Source organism: Dermacentor andersoni, chromosome 3, assembly GCF_023375885.2.
Source record: "Dermacentor andersoni chromosome 3, qqDerAnde1_hic_scaffold, whole genome shotgun sequence".
Lineage (NCBI taxonomy): Eukaryota > Metazoa > Arthropoda > Arachnida > Ixodida > Ixodidae > Dermacentor > Dermacentor andersoni.
This window is the reverse complement of record NC_092816.1, coordinates 175,753,930-175,776,144: the sequence shown is the minus strand read 5'-3', so window position 1 is coordinate 175,776,144 and position 22,215 is coordinate 175,753,930. Positions and strand designations below refer to the sequence as shown.

Genomic DNA, 22,215 nt, shown 5'->3' with positions numbered 1-22,215 from the left:
TTCTTTCTTCGATTCGTCAATGCGCATTCAAATGTTATATGAACTCCGTGTGTGTCCACGCGGCGACATGCGCCAGCAATCATATTGCTACGGAACAGTATTTGCGATGACGAAGAGGCGAGTAGTGTGAAGACGACGACGACGACTATAGGCTAGCACGGGTTGTTGCCTCTTGGCCAAGTGCGGCGTATTTCCGTGTAAATATACTTGTATGTAGGTTTTCGTCTGCGTCTTCCTACGTAACATATCTGGTGGAGGTGGACGTTCTCTGTACCTTGTCACCGAGCTTCGCAGTGGACGGTACGTCGAGCCTTCCTTCATGGCGCCCGGCGAGAACTCGACACCGCCGGCTCCGACACCTGGTGCCACTTCGACGACCTACATCACTCTCCCCGCTCCCCGTGATCCTGGCGTATTCTCGGGGAAAGATGGGGAAGACGCCGAGGACTGGATTAGCCTGTATGAACACGTCAGCCACAATCACCGGTGGGACCCTACTATCATGCTCGCCAATGTAGTCTTTTACCTCGGTGGCACACCTCGAGTTTGGTTTCGGACGCACGAAGATGAGCTCACCAGTTGGGATTCGCTGAAGCAAAAGCTCAGAGACTTGTTCGGCAACCCCTACGGTCACCAAATTGCCGCACAGAAGGCGCTTTCCGGTCGTGTCCAGATGTCAAGAGATCCCTATGTCACGTACATTCACGACGTCTTGGCTCTGTGCAGCAGAGTTGACGCACATACGACTGAGTCCGACAAGGTTTTCCACATCCTCAAAGGCATTGCCGATGACGCCTTCAACTTGCTCGTTTTTAACAACGTGGCGACGGTGAATGCAGTCATAAAAGAGTGCCGCCGCCTAGAACTCGCTAAAAGCCGACATATCGACCAGCAGTTTGCCCGTCTGCTCAACACCCCAGCGACATCTTTGTGTACTGACGCTCATCATCCCAACAACACTGGCGATGTTACCAGGATCGTCCGGCGTGAGATCAAGGCCGCCTATCCGGCTGCCTTCGACTCCAGCCCCAGCAACGCACCTGCAGTCATGGTTTCCCTGATCCACGCAGTTGTCCGCAGGAGTTCGAAAACATGGGTGTTCACACCATCTGCTCGGCCATTCGCCATGATACCCACCCGGCTTCTTCGATTCCGCCCCGTCCCGCATCTTCTTACCTACCACGTTTCCGCAACCCATCTGAATGGCGTACTGCTGACGACAAGCCCATTTGTTTTCACTGCCGTCGAGTCGGGCACATTTCTCGGCACTGTCGCAATCGCTGGAGTTCCCCGACCCGGTCTACTTCCCCGACCCGGTCTACTTAGACGCCCTTTTCATGTGGGGTGATAACGAGGCCTCTGCATTCTCGCTTGTAATCGACCCTCTCACAACACCTCCCGTTCTGGCCCATTTCGATCCTTCTCCGCCTACCGAAGTCCGTTCTAATACCAGCGGTCACGGAATTCGCGCAGTACTGCCACAGCGCCAGCGCGGCCATGACGGTGTTATCGCTTACGCCAGCAGGCTCCTCTCGCCCGCGAAGCGGAACTATTCCATCACTGAGCGTGAGTGTCTGGCCCTAATTTGGGCGGTTGCGAAGTTGCGACCATACTTATATGGCCGACCCTTTTCCGTTGTCACAGACCGTCACGCGCTTTGCTGGTTATGCTCACTGAAAGATCCTACAGGAAGACTTTGTCGCTGGGCCTAACGCCTCCAAGAATATTCGTATTCTGTCATCTACAAATCTGGCCGACTACACAAGGACGCTGCCTGCCTGTCTCGCTACCCGGTCGACGAGCCTGACGACGCCGACAGTAGTACCGCCAACGGCATTTTCTCTGTCTGCCTTGGCTAACATCGCCGATGAGCAGTACTGAGATCTATCTCTGCGAGAACTCATCGAGCGTCTGTGCTCTGCACCTACCGACGCATCCGTTCGCCAATATGTCTTCCAGGGCGGCATTCTGTAGCGAAGGAACTTCCTCACTGACGACTCTGATCTTCTTGTCATGCCAAGACATCTACGACAAACTGTGCTCTTTGAGATGCACGACGCACCCACTGCAGCACATCTTGGGGTAACCCGCACGTACGACCTTGTCCGCCACCGCTTTTATTTTCCTGCTCTCACTCGCTCCGTCCGCCGCTATGTTTCTGCCGGTGATCCATGACAGCGTCGGAAAACACCTCAGGTGCTACCTGCCGGTCATCTCCAGCCGATCACCGTACCTGTGGAACAGTTCTTTCGTGTTGGATTAGACCTCCTCGTTCCCTTCCCCACGTGATCCTCTGGGAACAAATGGGTAGCCGTCGCAACTGATTACGCTACCCGATACGCTATCACGCGGGCTCTTCCTACCAGTTGCGCCACTGACGTCGCAGACTTTTGCTTGCGTGACATTATCTTACTTCATGGCGCCCCGCGAAAGCTGCTTACTGACCGAGGTCGTAACTTCCTCTCGAAAGTTAACGCCGACATTGTGCGTTCCTGCTCCATTCGACACAAACTGACTGCCTCGTACCATCCTCAAACCGATGGCCTGACAGAGCGGTTGAACCGTACTCTTACCGATATGCTGTCCAAGTACGTTTACAAAGACCACCATGACGGGGACATTGCCCTTCCGTACAACACATTTGCGTATAATTCTTCCCGGCACGACGCCACCGGATTTTCTCCATTTTATCTACTGTACGGTTGCGAACCGGCCTTGCCCCTAGACACGGCACTTCCTCCTACTGCGATTTCAACAAGCGAGTATGCGCGCGACGCCATCGCCCTCGCCCTCCATGCACGCTAGCTTGCCCGTGCTCGATTGACGGCCTCGCAAACCACTCAGCAGCGTCAGTACAACGCCCGCCACCGTGACGTACAGTTTTCGCCTGGTGGGCTCGTGCTCATGTGGTCGCCATCTCGTCACGTCGGACTTTCAGAGAAGCTCCTTTGGCGATTCACAGGGCCCTACCGCGTGCGGCGCCAGGTGACGTCTCTGACGTACGAAATCGCTCCTGTGAGTTCAACGTCGTCCTCTACTTTGGCATCTAGTGATGTCGTGCACCTCAGTAGGCTAAAGGCCTACTACACTGCTTCCGAGTCCGGCCTTTAGTCGCTCCGGGACGGCGCTTTTGCCGCCGGGGTAGTGCTACGGAAGAGTATTTGGGATCACGAAGAGGCGAGCAGTGTGAAGACTACGACGACGATTAGAGGCTAGCGCGGGCTGTTGCCTCTTGGCCAAGTGCGGCGTATTTCCGTGTAAATATACTTGTATATAGCTTTTCGATGGCGTCTTCCTACGTAAGAATATTAATTCAGGTACAACCAAATCAGGAAGACCTACTAAGCTTCAACAAAACACTCCCTCGCCAAAACAGGAATTGGCCTCCCTGGTGCAATCTTCGGTCGCTCCCTCCCCAAAAGACTCATTCAATTACCGCAGGGCCCTCAGTCCCCAGCAGCTGCAGAGCACCTGACCAATGCGGCGGTGAGACCTGTAACGCAGCAGTGCGTGCTAAGAAACTCTGGACCCGGACAAGCCGCCAATGGAAACCGACCCTTGCAACGTTTAGCACCCGAACCCTCCCGAGTGAAGTTAGCCTAGCAGCGCTCTCTCACGAACTATCACGCATTTTTTTGGGATATCATGGGACTTACTCAGGTTAGAAGAACTGATGAGGCTTATACAGTGCTGACAAATGGTCGCGTCCTCTGCTACATAGGACTACCAGATAAGAATCAGTTCGGAGTACGATTCCTAATGCATAAGGAGGTAGTGGACAACATTGACGAATCATACAGCATTAATGAGAGGGTAGGAGTAGTCGTAATAAAGCTGAATAGGAGGTATAGAAAAAAGGTAGCACAGACCTTCCCTCGAATCTCCTGTCATAATGATGAAGAAATAGAACTGTTTTTCGAAGATGTTGAATTAGCGATGCGAAAGTGCTAACTCGGTATCCTGTAGCCATCGGCGACTTCAATGCAGAAGTGGGGTAAACAAGACTGATGAACAAGCTTATTGGCAAGGGTGGCGTGGACTGTAGGAACAATCGAGGAGAGATGTTGATAGAATTCGTGGAGAGGAATAAGCTGCGAATGATAAACATCCTCTTCAGGAAGCGTTGTAACAAAAAAGGGGACCTGGAAAAGGCCTAATGGGGAAAGAAGAAATGAAATTGATTTCATGATTTCTCCCGATTCCCGGATGGTGCAGGGTATAGAAGTTATAGGTAGGATGAAGTTCAGTCATCATAGGTTGCTGAGGGCTAGGATTCATCTCAATTTGCAGAGAGAAAGAGTAAAATTGGTAAAAAAGAAACAAGCGAACCTAGATGAACTAAGGCTAAAGCAGACCAATTCAGCTTGGCACTTGCAAACAAATATGCAGCTTTAGAACAGACACAGAAAGAAGGCATAGAAGCAATGAATGAAAACGTGATTAGGCTGGCTTGAGACGTAGAAATTTAAATGGGAGGTAACGCACCAAGGCAACAAGTAAGTAAGCTCTCCCAAGTAACAAAGGACCTAATAAAGGAACGACAAAGAATGAAAATGAACAACTCCAGAGATGAGATAGAATTCGCGGAACTGTCAAAACTAATGAACAAGGCGAAAAGAAAGGATATTCAAAATTATAACGTGAGAAAGACTGATGGAGCTGTAAAACATGGACGCAGCTTGAAAACAGTGGGAACGAAACTAGGCATTGAACAAACCTAGATGTAGGCAGTGAAAGATAGGAAGAATAATATCATCAGCAATATCAAAGATACAGTAAGAGCAGCGAAAAAATTCTGTACTAACCTGCACAGTACCCAATCAGCCACGATACCTCCATTCGAAGTATTAATAAACAAGTTACAGAGGCTCCTTCTATAACTAGCGGTGAAGTTAAAAGGAAGGAGAAGGAGCAAATAAAGAGCGAATACAAGGATGTTAACCGGAAACGCGTTTGGTTAGCTACCCTACTATGGGGAGGGGAAAGACGCAATAGAGGGATAGGATAGAGAGAGGAAGGGGAGGGAAACAAAGGTGAACTCGCGCACGCACGCGGAGGGCCTGAGAAGGTCAAAGCCGTTCACATACGTCAGTCGGCCTCAAGAAAGACAACAGTGCCTTCATAGCTTTTAGGTCAACGAGCAATGGGGACGGTCTTCAAGTAGCACCTGCACAGGCAATGGTCGATCGTACAGTCGTCACAATTTCATAGATAATGTTTGTCTTTCCGACTGAAATCAATTACAATGACACAATAAATGTTCGATGTTCTCTTCCACGCCGGAAACGCCGCATGCAGCACTGTTACTCATTCCATTCAAAGCAGCGTAGGCCTTCGTGAAGGCCACTCCCAACCATAGCCGGTATAGAAGCGATGCCTCACATCGGTGAAGCAAGGGTGGAGGTCGGAGCTGTAGCGAAGGGTTCAGTTCGCACAACCTGGTGTGCCCTATACTTGGGCTGTTCCACTCTGTTAAAGAGCTGGAGTGCCAGGTAACGAAGCTGCTTCGCAGCGTCTGTCTTGGACAGAGGAATGGGAACGATCTGTTGTTCTTGATGTGGCTATCGGGCAGCTTTGTCTGCTTGATCATTTCCGCTGATCCCGCAATGGCCAGTTAGCCACAGGAAACTAATTTCATGCCCTTTCTCTTTGACATCGGGATGAAGTTTGCCGATTTCGTATAAAAGCTGTCCGTGAGCTCCACGTCTGAGAAGTGACTGCATGCTGTGTAAAGCCGGTTTCGAGTCGGGAAACACAACCCATGTACCAGCACTTTGATAAGGAGAGTAGTCACTTTGCACTTTGCACTTTGCACTTTGGTCACTGATAAGCTTGATAAGGAGAGTGGTCACTTTGCAAGCAAAGCTTGTTTCACATGCCCCCCCTCCCACTTTCCAACTTCTCTGACCATGCTACTGGTTAATTTGCCAATCAATTCAAGCAGTAGCGTCAAGGTGTGACGAAGATGAGAACAGAATTCGACAGTGCAATCTGTTGTTCTTTGGAATTCCCGAGGAGGGTAAAGAGGGCTGGTCCACTACAGTATGAAAAGTTATTGGCCTGTGCTCGGATAAGTTAGAAATCACAACTGCTAGTTCTTAGTTTGAACGTGTGCGCAGGCTGGGAAAATTTGCTTCAAATAAATATAGGCTAGTAATTGCTAAGTTCATGTTTTTTAAGGATAAGCAGGAAATTCTCACTAGTGCGCATAAGATAAAAAATACTGTGATCTCTATCAGAGAAGATTTTTCGCTAGCTACTCGACGGGCTCGTAAGAAATTGCTTCAATTAGCCAGAGAACGGAATCGTCTATAGAGGCTGAATGTCGAAAAACTTCGTACAGATAATACCACTTATATTTACGACAGTTGTTCTGATTCCGTAGTACCAGCTCGAAAGCTAGTTGTCGATGCGCGCAGTGCTAAAGACCAGAGGCCACCAACTTCACGTTCACTTTCAGTATCATTTACTAATATCTGCAGTCTGTTGGCCAAAGATGCCCTGCTTGAAACATGTCTTGAAGATAGCAAGTCCGATGTTGTATTGCTAACCAAGACCTGGCTTCGCGCAGATGTATGTGACTCCGAGTTATATCTTACTTCTAATCAGTAAGCGATTTATCCACATGATGGTTCACATCAGAAGGGTGGCGGCGTGTTGGTGGCCATCAATAAATCTATACCTTCTTTCGTTGTTGACACTGACACTGCTCTTGAGATTATTTGTGTGGCTTGTCCGACATTATACGCGAAGTTACTGGTGGGCGTGTGCTATCGCCCACCTGCCTGTGAGCCCCTGTTCGTGCCTGATCTTCATAATACTATTTCCAGGGCCCTTGAACAGTTTCCCACTAACAAACCCTACATATTTGTAGATATTTATTTCCCTGATATTAATTGGTCTCCCTTGTCTTCATGAAGCATTGATTCAGGTAATTTCATTGAGCTGTGTTTAGAGTTCAGTCCTACCCATATTCTTTCTCAGCATACTTGCGGCACTAATACATTAGACCTTATTCTCACAACAGAGCCGCATAGCACAAGCCCTTTCCTGCAGCTTGACGGCTTTAGTGACCATAACCTACTGCAGTTCGCACTTGATATTACACTGAAATTTGCTGGTGCTGAACGTAAGCTTATCAGGGAAAATAATAAGGCAAATCACAAACAAATAAACAATAAAATTGAGGTTTTCTTTCAGAAAATGTTCCTTCCCTCATTCACAAACAATTCTGTTGAAGTAAATTGGAATTCATTCGGAAAAAATATCTCAGTTCTATTAGATAAATATGTGCCACTAGTCACTATATCTAATGACAAGCATAAACCATGGTTTAATAAATCGCTTACATCAACGAGAAGTAAAAAATAAAACGTTATAGGCTTCTGATAAACGTTCCTCGTCATGGTCTAAATATAAAATTGCTTAAAATTTAACTGCCTTGCAATATCTGAAGCGAAAAAGAAGTATTCTCCCACTGATCTGTGCCCACTCTTTCACGCTAACACTAGAAAGTTTTGGCGAGCTATCTCTTATGATCGTGACAGTAATACTGTCACATTACATAACGTCGACAATGTTCCTGTCCCTGAGACTGAGTGTGTGTCAACTTTCAATTCGTTTTCTTTTTGTTCTGGGTTCAATAATGAAGACTCCTCCTCCGTTCCCTGTGTCTCCGACTTTGATTATCGCTTCATGTCCCCTATAAATATTAGTGTCGAAGGCATTTTAAAACTAATACGCAATCTAAAGGTATGAACATCGTGTGGCATTGTCAATATTAGTTCCAAAATTCTAAAAACCATGTCAGCTATGTACTTTCAGATTTTGTACATTTTTCAGCAGTCTTTATTAACAGGTCTTCTTCCTGACGACTGGAAGATAGCCAAAGTTATTCCGATATTCAAAGATGGAAACAGACACTGAAATTGTAACCACAGCCCCATTTCGCTAACCTGCGTTTCTTGCAAGCTTCTAGAGCACATCATTGCCTCCCATATATCCAATCATCTTGAATCTAATAACTTTTTCTTTTAAAATCAACATGGCTTCGGAAAGCGTTGTCTTGTGACAATCAACTATTGCAATTTACGTCAAATTTACATTATGGCATGAATAATAGCAAAATTATTGATTGCGTGTTTCTCGACTATGCGAAAACCGTTGACCGAGTTGCTCACTGTCGTCTAATCGCTGAAAAAACTGCTCTCAAGATTGACTCATTAACATTATCCTGGCTTCGCAATTTCTCAACTAATCTGCAACAGTTCGTATCTGTGAATAATTTTAGCTCCTCCACATCAATTGTAACGTCAGGCGTACCCGAGGGTAGGGTAGTAGGCCCTCTTCCTTCTTTTCCTAATTTTTATCAATCATTTTCCGAGCGACATTTCCTCTTGCATACGACTTTTCGCGGATGATTGCGTAATATACTAAACAATTAACTGTCATGATGACCATTTAACTTTACAAGATGACCTTCACCTAGTTAATCAGTGGTGCGACCGCTGACAAATGGCACTTAACACAGCTAAGTACTTTGTTCTTTCATTCACCCGTATGAAACTATATCCTAAGTTTCCTTACGCAATCTGTTCCGCTGAAGTTCCTCGGGACTCTATTTGGCGTTTATCTTGGCGTTTATTGTTGTACTAATCTTGCAGGAGTTCTCACCTCGAGCAGGTATGCGTAAAGCTAACAGAACTTTAGGGTTTTTACGTCGCCTTCTGCACCTTTCCCCATCTACCATCCGTCAACAGGCCTACAAAACATTTTTAGGCCCTCAATTGGAGTACGCTTCATCGATACGGTCTCCCCATCATCAATACCTAATAAATAAATTGGAATCCATTCGTAATCGTGCTGCCCACTCTATAACTTCTACGTACAGTCGTCATTCTAGCATTAACCAAATAAAACGCGATGTTCCCATTCCTGACTTGCATTCCCGCCGCTATATATAACACTATAACTCGTAGACCACTGGCTCGTCATTTCAAATTCCTTCACACACATCTTCTCGACTTCATAATCATCTCAGTTTAAGGCGAATTTTTGGCCTCACAGTCATTCAATAACTGAATTACCGCGTGCCATCGCACTATGGAATAGACTTCCAAATGATATTGTTTAATTAAAAGATCCAGTCAAATTTCGTGAATATTTGGATCTTCACATGTTCGCTTGACTCTTTTACGACTTTGTATTGCATTCACCTTTGTATCGTTTTTTGACTCTGTTCTGTATTGTATACGCTGGATGCAGTATTTTTCTTTTTTCAATGTTTACCAGTGTTCCTTTTTTTGCAATATATAAATTTATGTGTTTCTCCTACTGTGGAGTTCCCGTTTTTGCCTTCAATATTGTCATTTTTCTTAACTCTCCCCCCACCCCAACCCAACGCTCCTTCGAGCCTGTAGGGTAAATTGAGTAACCAAACAAATGAATAAATAAGAAGGACGACTAGCCGATTGAATCAAAGATGTTGGATGCATGTGTTGGCGACACAAGGACCAGCCATCCTGACTCTCCAAATTGTGGTGGAGGAAGTGAAACGAGCCGCCGCTGTTTTCTTACCGGCGTGATAAGTGACGCGAAAAGTGACGTCAGCAGGGGTATACACAAAGCGCGCACCTACATGGGTGCAGCCGGACAGCATTCTAGCTGCCGCCCAATAAAGTACTACGCAGCTATCTTATCGCTTCTTGCTTTCGTGAATCCGCGAACATTACAGCACTTTAAAGGTGTGTGAAAAGAAAAATGTTCGGCGCTTGCCGGGAAGTCGCACGTGGCGTATGCCCGGACATACGCCCATCAGCTTACTGTCGCGTCTGCCTGCCTCTGACATTTGAGAAGTCCTTTCAGACCGAATCGTAACTGGTATGCTCCGTCTTCTGCACTGCCGAAGGCTGAGCCATCGGGTGTGAGAAAGGTATACTGGCATATGCATATATCGAAATATGTACCGAAACTTCCACTCCCGGGCAAAACGTACGAGTGTCGAGAACAGAGCAATGCCGTTCTGAGCCCTGCGTAAAACAGGCGGCCTTGAAAGCGGCCTTGCTAAATGCTTGGACAGAGCTTACACGAGGCCTCCTTTAAGCTACTTCAAACGTGTCTGCGATCTGTTAGACATTGTTTATGATTTCCCGCGGGGAATGGATTGACGTCCCTCTAACCGCCGCACTTGCAATACAGCAGTTGCGAATATATGCTCGGGATCCGCAGGAACACAAATGGAAACACGCCAAAAACCAATATAAGTGCAAATGTAGAAGAAATAAATGGACGCAAACAACGTCCGTTCTTGACGATACGAAAATCTGTATGTGGACTTTACAACCACTCTCGCTACGTTATTCTTCCTTATACTTTGCGTGTTACAGCACAACGTACCCATCACTTTTCTATCTTTGTTTTGGGCAACAATTTTCGCATCACGTAAGCATATAGGTTTTGGCCTTGTGCTTTGGAATATGCTGCGGATAAATCCTTGTACTTCAGAAGACTTAACTGCTGGCCTAGTTGGTGATCTTGAATACTGAAAAGATTTTGCGCCAAAAAACAACACACACAAGAAAGACGACGACACCACGGGCGCTACTTCAGCTGTTTAATGAGGGTGAAAGCACTCGACATATATAGCCCTCCAAAACACCGCGCATGCGTACAAAGCAACATGGAGTACAAAGTTTTATCAGAGTAGGCGTGATAGAAACTTCAGCTCAGCCTCGTAAAGAAGAACCGATGTATCACTAACACAGTTAGGACCCGCTTTCTTGATGTAGAAGGCTTCCAATGTTTCACGCGATGTCTGATGCCTGCCTCTACCCAAAATCCTCGCTTCGCGGAACCGTGGAAAACAATCGGTGCAAGCCCTGCAGTGATCCACAAGTCACTGACCTTCATTATTCTTTATACCTTTGGCATGCTCCCTAAGCCGGTCGTTGACACAACGCCCCGTCTGTCTAATGTAGGATTTCCTACCCTCATTAAACAGTTAAAGTAGCGCCCGTGGTGTCGTCGTCTTTCTTGTGTGTGTTGTATTTTGGCGCAAAACCTTTTCAGTATGCAAAATCCTTGTACCTTTATTATGTTTAAAGTATTGTTAGTATAATTGAAAAGCGGTTTGTTATGATTCTTTGCTTTACTTATGTTATTATGTAGAATCAGTATTGTGTTGTCACATTACAGTGCGTTGTCAAAACTATATTCGTTCTTATCGTCTTCTTCTGCATTCGTTTGTATTTCATGACACCTTTGTCATCATTGCCTGCTTTACCGGCATAATATGTTCCTTTTGGTGTAATAACCATACAACTTAGTTAGATATTAAGCTTTTTGTAATCTTGTATAATAAACTTCTACGTTTTTTTGTCTGTTTATGAATATGGCATCTTGAAACTACTGCCGCATTACGGTTGCTAGGGCCACGTCAAGGTGTTTAAACCAGCTTTTCGCCAGCATCCAATTCCAATTTGTATTTCTGAAAATAAATAACGCGAGTTGATTGATCACGATTTAGTGAGCTTTCGCCAGAAGTAATATTCTGAGTCTCTACTGCGTGACCTTGTCCAAAGAGTAATGAAGATTATCGGCAGTCACCCTTGAATCGACAAACGCAAATGAGTTAGACAAAAGAACTCATATAAATGCACTTACTTCTTCATAATATTTGTACGCATGCGAAACATCGTGTCCTTCTCCTCCCTTTGTTTCCGGTCCTTTTTTCGATAGTTCTTCTTTCTTCGCGCTTTCTGTTTCTGTTTAAGGTGAAGACATGAAAAAGAGCAATGAGAAAGGGAAAAGAATGCGTGCTTCTTTTGGCGTACATTTATGAGCTGTTTCGAACACAAGGTTTTAACTAATATTAATACTTCAAATGCTCCAGCTGTGGGGTATTACAAAACGTGTGTTGTGAGGTCAGAGAGTATGGCATATTTAAAAGCAGTGTGCCAAGTATTGTTACTCTGTTAACACATCACGTGCATTCAGTTAAGAGCCCCATGGCAGTGGGTGCACTTTCGGCTCCGGCGATCAGCTTTCGCTGATGCTTCAATGCCGAGCTGGTCAGCACCATCTCCCACTTCTCGTGCGTCGAGTTTGGGTTTGGAGGGAGGAGGGGGGCTATTATATATATCTCGCCAGGTCCATGTGGTATGGTATAGGGTAGCTCGCTCTGTATAGAAAGGACAAAATATTTTATGAAGGGGTGGGGTACATGGCGTGTAGGAGCGTGAGGGGCCGACATGGGTTGGTCTGGAGATGCCTCCAGGCCGTGGCTTCAGCTGTTTGTTGACTTCTAACGATATGACTAATACAAATTGGGCCTCACGGTGTCCTTTCTTACCTTGAATTCTATATTTATGTGGTTTTACGTTCCAAACGACAATTTCATTATGAGACATGCCGTAGAGGGGGACTTCGCAATAGTTTGGACCACCAGCGGACCTTTCACGTGTCATCAATGCATCCTTCTTTCCCGCTCATATATATACATGCATGTATAAAAGGCAATCCGTAAATAAGCATTATGCATGAAGATAATCTCAATAAAATCACTTTAAAGAGTACAATGTTGCAATGCCTCGAGCGACAAAAAGAGGATCACCATAGGATTTTGGCCAAACAGCTGAAAACAAAGAAGCTATGCATATAAGCTGAGTAAACCGACCCTAGCTACACACTGGGATTTTGACAGTGCTGAAAGCTGTCTTAGTTCAGTTTCCACAAGACGCACTACTATTTGCTACGGAAAGGAAGTTCTATACATCGGAAAAAAATTGTTAGAACTGTTTTCTAATTCGCAGTAGACTTCGTGCACTGTCATAGAGTAATATTAATTGTTACTGAATATCATTCTGTTATTCTTATTTTATGATACAGTATTATGCGACGCCGGCGTCACCGCTAACTACCCGTCCTATAAAGCTGGGTTGCTGTCAAGTTCTCCGTAGTGTGTGAGCGCAGTTTTCTTAGGAAAAAGCAGAAACGCAAAAACGAGTTGTTTGCATTCACTGTGGAAGAACACTAGCAGCAAATTAGATCCTACTCGAAATAATCGCTAAAGATTGCTGTTTTCATCGCTTCTTTTCTTTTGAGGATTTTGCTTCCAATGTGTTACTTGGCCATGCAATCAACGACCCGCCGTGGTTTCTCAGTGGCTATGGTTTCGGGATGCTGAGCACGAGGTCGCGGTATCAAATCCCGAGCACGGCGGCCGCGTTCCGATGGGGGCGAAATGCGAAAACACCCGTCTACTTAGATTTAGTGCACGTTAAAGAACCCCAGCTGGTTGAAATTTCTGGAGTCCTCCTCTCAGGTGTGCCTCATTATAAGAAAGCGGTTTGCGCACGTAACACCCCAGAATATTTTTCTTGATCCAATGAAAGACGAGACATGCAAAGTTGAGTAGCACTGCCGGATAGATGCCTTCAATAAGTTACATTATCCCATGGATACTATGCTGCTGCTGATGTTTGTCGAGGCCTTTACAGGCCAAATGTGCTATTAACGTACAAGAGTCAACCAGAAACGAGCTCCGCGTACGCAGATGTGCAATAAGCTCGATGAGTGAGCAATACCCCGCTGCCCTGGCCCCAGGTCGCCACAAGAGCGGTAAACCCACCGCAAAATAAGAAAATAAACAAAATTCACGTTGTTCTCGTCTTCTGTCCGAGCCGCGGCGTACACAAGGTGCCCTGGATGTCTTCGCCTCACTACTTTTCATTTGCGTACTATAGTAGAATGCAGAGAATTCCTTCTCTAAGCTATCTTATTCTATTGAGCTGCACGGATCAAAGAACACGACGGAATGGAAGCTTCTCACTTCATAAGTAAGAGGCTAATAGTAACAAGCAAGACCCTGACACGGCGTCACCTTCCGCGCAAGAGTAACGGACTGTAACTAACGCTGTGTGTGCCGTGATATGTGCTCTCTCTATCTCTTCTCCCCATCTTTCATACCCCCCCTCATCCTGCTCCCATGTGTAGGGTAGCAAACCGGTTAAGCTCAACTGGTTAACCTCCCTGCCTTTCCTTCTCCACTTTTTCCTTCCTTCCTTCCTGACACTGCGATCGACGCTTTGGGAGAGCGCACGCCGAGAACTGTATTTGCTAGCTGCTTCCAAGCGTACTTTTTGCAAGCAATGGTTCTGAGAGGAATATCTTGCTGGCGATTCTTTGTAAACGTATATGCTTGCATGGCAGCAAAACTTCCCTAGAAACTCATACGTCCTGTTATAGTGGAGTGTGGACACCGCAGCGCCATCGACATTTCGCAAGCCAACTTCACGGAAAAAGAAATAATGTTTGCCGTTCGAGGCTCTTTGGACCACGTTGCAATGTAGCTGCTGAGTCATCGATAACTCATATCTATCGCCGGAAATAGAGAAACAGAGCACATAGCAACATTTCAAATGCAGCACAAATAAATGAGGATACTTGCCACGACATCGAGTTACAATGCGATGCGAATACAGTTGCTGACCCATCGATAGTGAAGCCATTTTTCTAACGGCCGGCATTACACCGAGAAATCTGAATTGTTTCGCACGAATTCGAATAATTCAATTCGCCCAGATTTCGCACTATGTACCACATGCGCGTACCCGCCGTAATCACGAACATCAGTTATTTCTGTGTGAAGAACAAGCAACACTATGTTGCCATAATTACCAGAAACTACACTTTCATCTTCACTAGCATGACGAGCCTATCACCTGTAGTTCTTTCTTTTATTTACTTGTGTTACCGTACTGAAGGCATAGCTAAGAATGTGATTTAGTAAGAATGGCGTTTATAAATGAATACAGGGAAAATATGCGAAAGTCGGGTGATGGACATTCAAGACGTTGAGCAAAACGACCAAAACGACAACAAGGTGAAAACAGGACCCAAAGTTTCGACACGTGGACTTGTCTTCTTCAAGGCGACATATGCTTTACTCGACACGATACATAGAGGTGGGGTTCTTCTAAAGGGGTGAGGGCGTAAGGCGGGTGGGTGCGGAAAGGAGTGACGGTGTGTTACGCCGAGGGTGTAGAATTGAGAATAAAGGAGTGTTGTGCAAACGGCCAATGACATGGCCAGCTGTTGATCACATGTCAACGGCCGTGCATCAGCCGGCGTGTCTACAGCGTGCACAGCAGCCCTTTATTACCTGTTTCACTGGCGGTCGTGGGCTATCGAATCACTGAAAGAGATAATAGAAGGAACAGCAGAAACCAGTGCTCGTGAAAACAAAAGTAAAAGAAAATACAGGAATGGAATAAAAAAAAACACTAAGCAATCAAACTAAGTTTGTTTGCCTATAGTTTGAAATTTAGCATACCGAATAGATTATAGGCTCCAGTTGAAACATTTATGCCTATTCGTTGCAATGTCTTGAACTGATGGATAAAGTATGATTCTATGTATTTTCTTTCTCGTTCACAACAGAATTTCGACTCTAAGATGTAGAGTTTCAGTTCATCAAAGTTATGACTTGGTTGGTTAAAATCCTCGGCGATGGCTTTGTGAAGCTTTTTAGCTGTCCGCGTGATGCCCGTTTAATGTGACGTTCATTGATTGTCCCGTTTCACCGATATCTTGTTTATTACGGAAGAAACATTCAAGCATTTCAATCACATCCGAACTTGTACAAGCATAGCTAGACTTGACTTCATGTGTATAACTATTTGCGGTGCTTTTAATTTTCAGGTCACTTTGAAGCTGCCTGCAGCTTTTGCACCTGGGGCGACCACATGCTTTTATTACGGAGGAAGGGTGTTGGCTGACTTTTGCGTGCGCTAACATGTGTTTAGAGTAACTGCTGCGGTGATAAGTAACATTTGGTACATCGGGGAGCGATTTTCTGAGACGTTTGTTACTTAATAATATTGGATTGTAGAATATTTTGTTATAAAGGCTGGCGGTCTGTCAGATTCTGGTGTAGGCAGTTTCTTCGCTAATTGTGACTGTCTCTCCAATCTTCACGCAACATCATAAGCTCTATCGAGAGCAACGTGTGGATAGTTTCTTTCTGTTAGCGTTGTTTTAAGGTCATTTAGGCGGTGGATATGATGGGGGTCATTGCTGGAATTTTTCTTATTTGTTTCCCTACTCCGACAAAAAATCCTCGCTGGTAGTGTCACGGGTGATGACTGTTGTATCCTAAATATTGCAGGCTATCCGTAGGCTTCCGGTAAAGCGTCGTTCTAAGGTTTCGGTTTTCTATGTAGACCGTCATGCCGAGGAAGTTGAACTGACTCGGAGAGTGGTGAGCAGCAAATTTAATACTCGGGGGATAGCGATAGAAATGGCTAATTAATCGCTTAACGCGCTTTTGCCGTGTTCCCATATTATAAGTTTGCCGTCAATGTAGCGAAGATAGGTGTGGTGTTTTATAGGGTGGGATTTCAACAGGTCTGCTTCAAGCTGTCCCATGAATATGTTCGCATACGTGGGAGCGAATGGCGTTCCCATGCTAGTTCCGAAAGTTTGCAGGTAGTGAATAGAATCGAATTCGGAGTAGTTGAGCGCGAGTACTAACCTAAGCAGCGACAAGTAAACTTCAGGAGCGCGCGCTTATCGATGCATTGCGAAGGATTTAGAAAAGGCTTCAATTCCTTCACTTATTGGTATGTTAGTGAAAAAGGGCAGAAACATTCAGAGTGACTAGAGTAGCGCGGTCGGAAAGAATTTGCTTGGCATTAATATCGTCTTTAATTAGAAGGAAGTTCGGCGTGCCTTCAACAAAAGATGGGATGTGGTTGGAATGTGTTACAAGTGGTGATTTAGGAAATGAAATAGTGACTCAGTAGTTGTGTTGTTATTAGGCTCAATAGGCCGACCTGGGATTTATGCTGTAAATATTTGTTTGACGGCAACTTTATGTATTTTAGGACGAAAATAAAAGCGGCCTGTTCTTGGGTCTCAGGAAGCGATATTCTGATTCCGTGATTAGTTCCCTGGGCAGGACTGCCGCTATTGTTTTTCACAGAATTGCTGTAGTCTGAGGTTGGCTTAGAGTCCATTTTTCTGGAATGGGTGAAGCTGCTAATAATATGAATTCACAAAGTTTTTTATTAACTACATTATGGACCCTATTGCAATTTACAAATTCTAGCCGTGGAATTCACAAAGTGGATCCACTCGGAAATGATTTTCAAGATCACACAAGTTTCGAGACAAATTCCGGAACAACGCGGTGAAACACATTGGTGTTACAGTTAATTTTTTTAACAAAACGTCGTTTCATGCACTGAAGCACACAAGTAACTGGAACGCCAATGAATTTCTCCGCAAAGTTGGGGAATTTATATCTCGAAAATGGTGTCGTCCTGTGAAGTCGTTCCAAGTGGGTCCACCTTGCGCAGTCTATTGCTAGAATTTGTAAACTTCAATTTAGGTGATAAGACAAATAGCTAAAAATTAATTAGTGAATTCTTGGCAATTAGTCGATTTTGCATTTCAATTCTTTGTTTGTACAATTAGTGTCCGTCGCTTCGAGTACACCGGCTCATAAACTAGAATTGAGCTATCTGCCACAGGCAACCTTTAAAAAATTTAGGGTGTTCGCTGAAAGACTCTGCATATGATGGGCAGCAAAGCAGGCTAACAACTGTACTTTTACACACGAAATCTTTACCCACCAAGACCACTGCATGGTGTGCTGCAGTTTTTAGACTCAACGTGGCAGATCAGTTCTGCGGAAACCCGCAATGTGGTGCAATGTTCATGAAAGAGAAAATTATCACCCACACAAATAAATGCAGCACGACCCCATAAAGGACATCCATACGTGTTTCTCTGAACGAAAGGTTCTCAGCTGAGGAAATATTCCTCCTAGTCCGGGAGTCTAACCTGGGATCAACGTTCTTCCGGTGTGGTAGTTCTCCAGTTTGGGCTAATCAAGAGGCTGCACCATGAGGCCGAATTATTCGTCAGCGCGAAGCAAAGACACAGTAAATAAGGCAAACCTGCCCTTTTCAGTTTCGTAAGTCATTCAAGTACATGACAAGTTATCCCTTCAGGACCTTCCCTCCAATTTGAGGGCTACTGTGCAACTTACTTTCCGCATTCAGTAGAGTGATTTGAGATCTTAAATCAATCAAGCTACTTCGTAAAACGCTTCTTTAAATATCTACCAAATTGCCCCAAACAACTTATCTTGCGCGGCTTTACCTGGCCATAGACATATTGTCTGCACCGTAACCAAGGCAGTACAGGGCCACTGTACTTGATGACGACCCGAGCATGTGTTTCCCTTGACCCACTGCCAGTGTGTGCCGCAGTTGAGGTCGATTCTACTCATAAGAATTTAACACTTTGAACGGAAGGCGACTGTAGTACTTTTCAAAGCATCAACGTGAAAAAGGCGAATAGCATTGCTTCGACTAGCGGATGGTGTATTGTGAAGCACTATGTCATACCCGCATCTATGTGGCCCATAGTGCAGCCTAACACAGAAACATTCAGAGCAGCGGAGCTATCCAGATATTTCGACTGACGATACTGTGAACGACTGCGGACGCTTGGCCCAAGAATGGGCAGTCATTGTCAAATGAGTAACAAAAACGTTAGAGGATCTTGATGATTTCTGTGTGCTGCGCAGGTGTGAGGTCTGCGTCGACGGCACGAGCGAAGACGTCTACAGGGGCATCCGTCGCGGCGGGAGGAGTGACGGCATAAATTGGAAGTGATGCCGAATTGCCAAACATGTTGGCCGGCAGAACGCAATTGAAAGCTTCAGGCACTCGCCGCGGAGTAGGGGATGATGGGCAGGCGGACGAATTGCACACGTAAAGGGCAGCAGAACCGTCGCAAAAATTGACGACAGCAAACGGAAGCAGAATGCTCCGGCGGCGCGCACAAGTGGCCGATCGCGTAAACAGAACAGATGAGTTCGCAGCAGAGTGACATGACACAGGAACCAGAGCGGCGGAGAAAGGTGCGCTATGAATGTAGAGGAATAATGGTCGTCAGGGTCAAAGCACTGCACTGATAACGTAAGTTTGGCACGAGCTGAGTCGATAAGAGCTTGATTGACAGATAGGAAATTCCATCCAGGAATAACGTCGTGCGAGGAACGAGGTAGGACAACAAATTCGATAACGTACATAACGCTCTGAATGACGACCCGGGCTCTACACGACGCTGAAGGCTGAATGCAATTGCGAGGTTCCCGTACGAGGACAAAGAAAGGTAAGGGGAATCGTCACTTTGTTCAAACTGCGGCAAAGCTTCTCACTAAATATAGAAACGGCGGCTCCGGTGTCGATAAGTGCGTGTACGGTGGCGCCGTCTACGGACAGTTCAATTTCGTTCGCCGGGGCAGAATGAGGCCTTGAAATCTTCGGCGCAAACGCAGTTCTTTCCTCTGGAACTTCGACTGTTAGTTTTCCTCTTGGGCTGGGCTGGGTCGGCGAAACATCGGGGAAATGGATTGGCGACGTGGGGAAGGCGACCGGCGTGAATCGAAAGGGAGGCGACAAAGACGAGTCCGGAGGAAGGTCATAGGGGTCCTGACGCGGAAGTCGAGCAGGCCTGTAGCTTGAGGCGCCCCTATTGTCAGGTGGAAGCGCGTGACGGGGGCTGCGACGGCGGCAGAATGGTGCTACGTGGCCCGGAAAATGGCATGAATAGCATATTGGCCGGTATTGCGTATTGGACGGGTTATCGGGTGTTTGCCACGGGTTGACGACAGGGGCTCCAGTGGCCGAGTAAGGGACGACAATCGGACGCGAGGGTGGCGGCGGCACATGGAAGGTGCGGGTGGCCCGGTAGGCATCAGGAGCCGGAGGAGCGTAAAGCCGGGCGACAACGTCAGCGTTAGTTAGCGGTCCAGCGGCAGGCTGCGGAGGAGGGACAGGTGGCAGCGCAGCGGCTACTTGCGTCTGAATGACGTGACGAAGCGAAGGAGCCAAGGTTGTCGATGGCTCGGGTGTGTTATTGGCCAGAGAGTTGGCGTGCGACTTCCTGACGGACGAACTGCTTTATCTCCGGCATTAACGCAGAGATGCATGCAGCGTCGCGGCCGGAATCCAACGGAGATCCGCGGTGTCCTGCTGAGCAGCGCGTGTTGATGCACGCTGCTTGGGCAGCTCGTCGTAATGGCGCGCTCATTGGTACGCTAGAACACGAGTGCACATCCTGCAGAGCCCGCAGTGCCTGTAAAGCTGCGGGCGTGACAAAGACGCCTGGCGTAATCCTGCATATATTTATGTGCACTAGCGCCACCGATGGTTTTCTACATGCGCAAAGCCGTTGCGGACGCCAAACTAACAATGCCTAGTGTCAATGCATAAAAAATACAGAACTCTTGTTTCTTAGCCATTCTTCCATCCGCAGGAGGCTAGAGCTATGTACTCTTATGAAAGGTGAGCTACTTGTAGTGTGAGGAAAACACCTCGTTGCTCGCACTTCTAATAGTAGTTCTTAGATATCCTATCATAGGCAACGTTCGTGGTGACTTCTTCTTTATTTAATATCTGCTGACAATCTACGCCACATTCTCGCTGGATAGCGAAGTCGAAGCTTCCTTACCTTGGGGTGTCGTTGTCGCCTCAGTGGTCGCTTCAGTGGGGAGCAGTTCTGGATCCTGAAGCGCATCTTGAAGCCACCTGTTCGAGCAAGGAATATGGAATGCAGGGCACCAAGCGTGTGCGCACGTTTTCTGGAAATCTGCGCAATAAAAATAGTAATTCGTCTTCCACTGCGCATTCTTAATCATCACTGACGGTACAAGACCTGGTGCTTGTTCTCGGCACAAATACCAAGAAAAAAATATCACGAAAGATTCGCATTGTGTGGCATGAGCACGATTCATGCCATTTTAGCTTTCTTAAAGACCCCACATGGGAGTGTTCATAAGGGATCAAAACGTACAAATAATGCAAGCGTACTACTATGTACTGTCAGTTGGAAAGATGCTTAGACAAATTTCGCATAAACAATATTACACATAGGATGGCAATACTATCGTTAGGAAGTTCGTTCGAAACTAGGACAGAAGGGAACAAAACACGATAAAAGTAGTAGTTTACGAGCGCGGGCTGGAAGCTTCCAGTAGGTAACTGGTGCGACGATATATTTGTCTGAGGTCTTTTGAATGCACAGGAGCCTGTTATAACTGCGGGAAACGAGAGCGGGCAAGGCAGCTTTCAAATTTGACCGGAGGAGGGTATCTGGCCCGCGGTTGTCGCGCGTCGTTTCATGTGAAGTATCTGCGAACACAAAAATCCGACAGCGAGAGAGGCGTACCTGCTGTACCCGCGTGCCCCGAGTCCCGACCACACCGCTGCTGCGAAGTTTCCTAAACCGGAGGATGTTGCCGAATATGAACACATTTATGCCGCGCTCAACAAAGGCGCAACGTATTCTAAAGCGAATAGCAAATTCTGGCTCTGCCGGCCGTTTTCGCGGTCGGTCGGTGGGCGCAGGGTCGGTGTCAGCACGCAAAACGTTAAGTGGTTCGCTCTGTCTCGTTCTTTCGTTTGCTCGTTCTTCGGGATATTGGCTTACATTGACAATCACGTACCCACGTTCTGCATAAATTTTGTCCTACCAGGCACTCTGGCGCATGAAATACCAGCCCTCAAGTTCGTGTGATCAACAGCAGAATAATGAAGTCTACTAAACCTGCCTCTTTTATGAAAATAACTGCCCTTTGAGTAATATTCAGCGTACACATCACGGCCCTAAGAATTAGGTTCGAGAAGAGCTCGCACATTTTAGCGGCACAAGCTTACACTTCTATAAGCGGATAAAGGAAGTGGTTTTGTTGTGATGTCTTCCCACACGTTTAGTGAGGAACCAATGCGAGAAATAGCTAAGAACTTCCTACTAGTCAAAGCGAACGTCAACGAGGCAAATCTTCAAGGCCATACCTGTGTGCAAAGGGTTCATGTGAAATTATCCAAAGCCATCAGTGACTCGAAGCATGGCGCTGTGTCGGTGTTTTCCACTGTTAAGACACATAAACCACATATTCATTTAATTTACATATGGTGAATGAGCTTTGCTAGCAGCTTTGATAGTGTTTTGTTATCGTTTCATTATTTCATTTATTAAGGAGAAGTAATTTCCCCTATGTTGTCCTTGGTATCAATGTTTGTTGGCTTCCTGAGATATGACTAATAACAATCGGGCCCCTCGGTTAACCTCTTTTCTTCTAGTTCTTTGCTAGAAGCATAAATTAGGACTATTTCATGAGATATTCTAATGTGCTTAAGA

The 22,215-nt window shown here is 46.1% G+C and overlaps 1 long non-coding RNA gene across 2 annotated transcripts in view; it reads right to left on the bottom strand.

Annotated features, from left to right (window-relative positions):
- LOC140216477 (uncharacterized) overlaps nt 1-20,658 on the bottom strand; it is a 33,227-nt gene extending 12,569 nt beyond the window's left edge. For both annotated transcript variants that reach the window (XR_011893160.1, XR_011893161.1), the window contains exons 1-2: nt 20,527-20,658; nt 11,662-11,762 (exon numbers count right to left, since the gene is read on the bottom strand). This is a non-coding gene — a long non-coding RNA (uncharacterized lncRNA). The remainder of the gene's footprint in view (nt 1-11,661; nt 11,763-20,526) is intronic.
- Nucleotides 20,659-22,215: the final 1,557 nt, after the last annotated feature.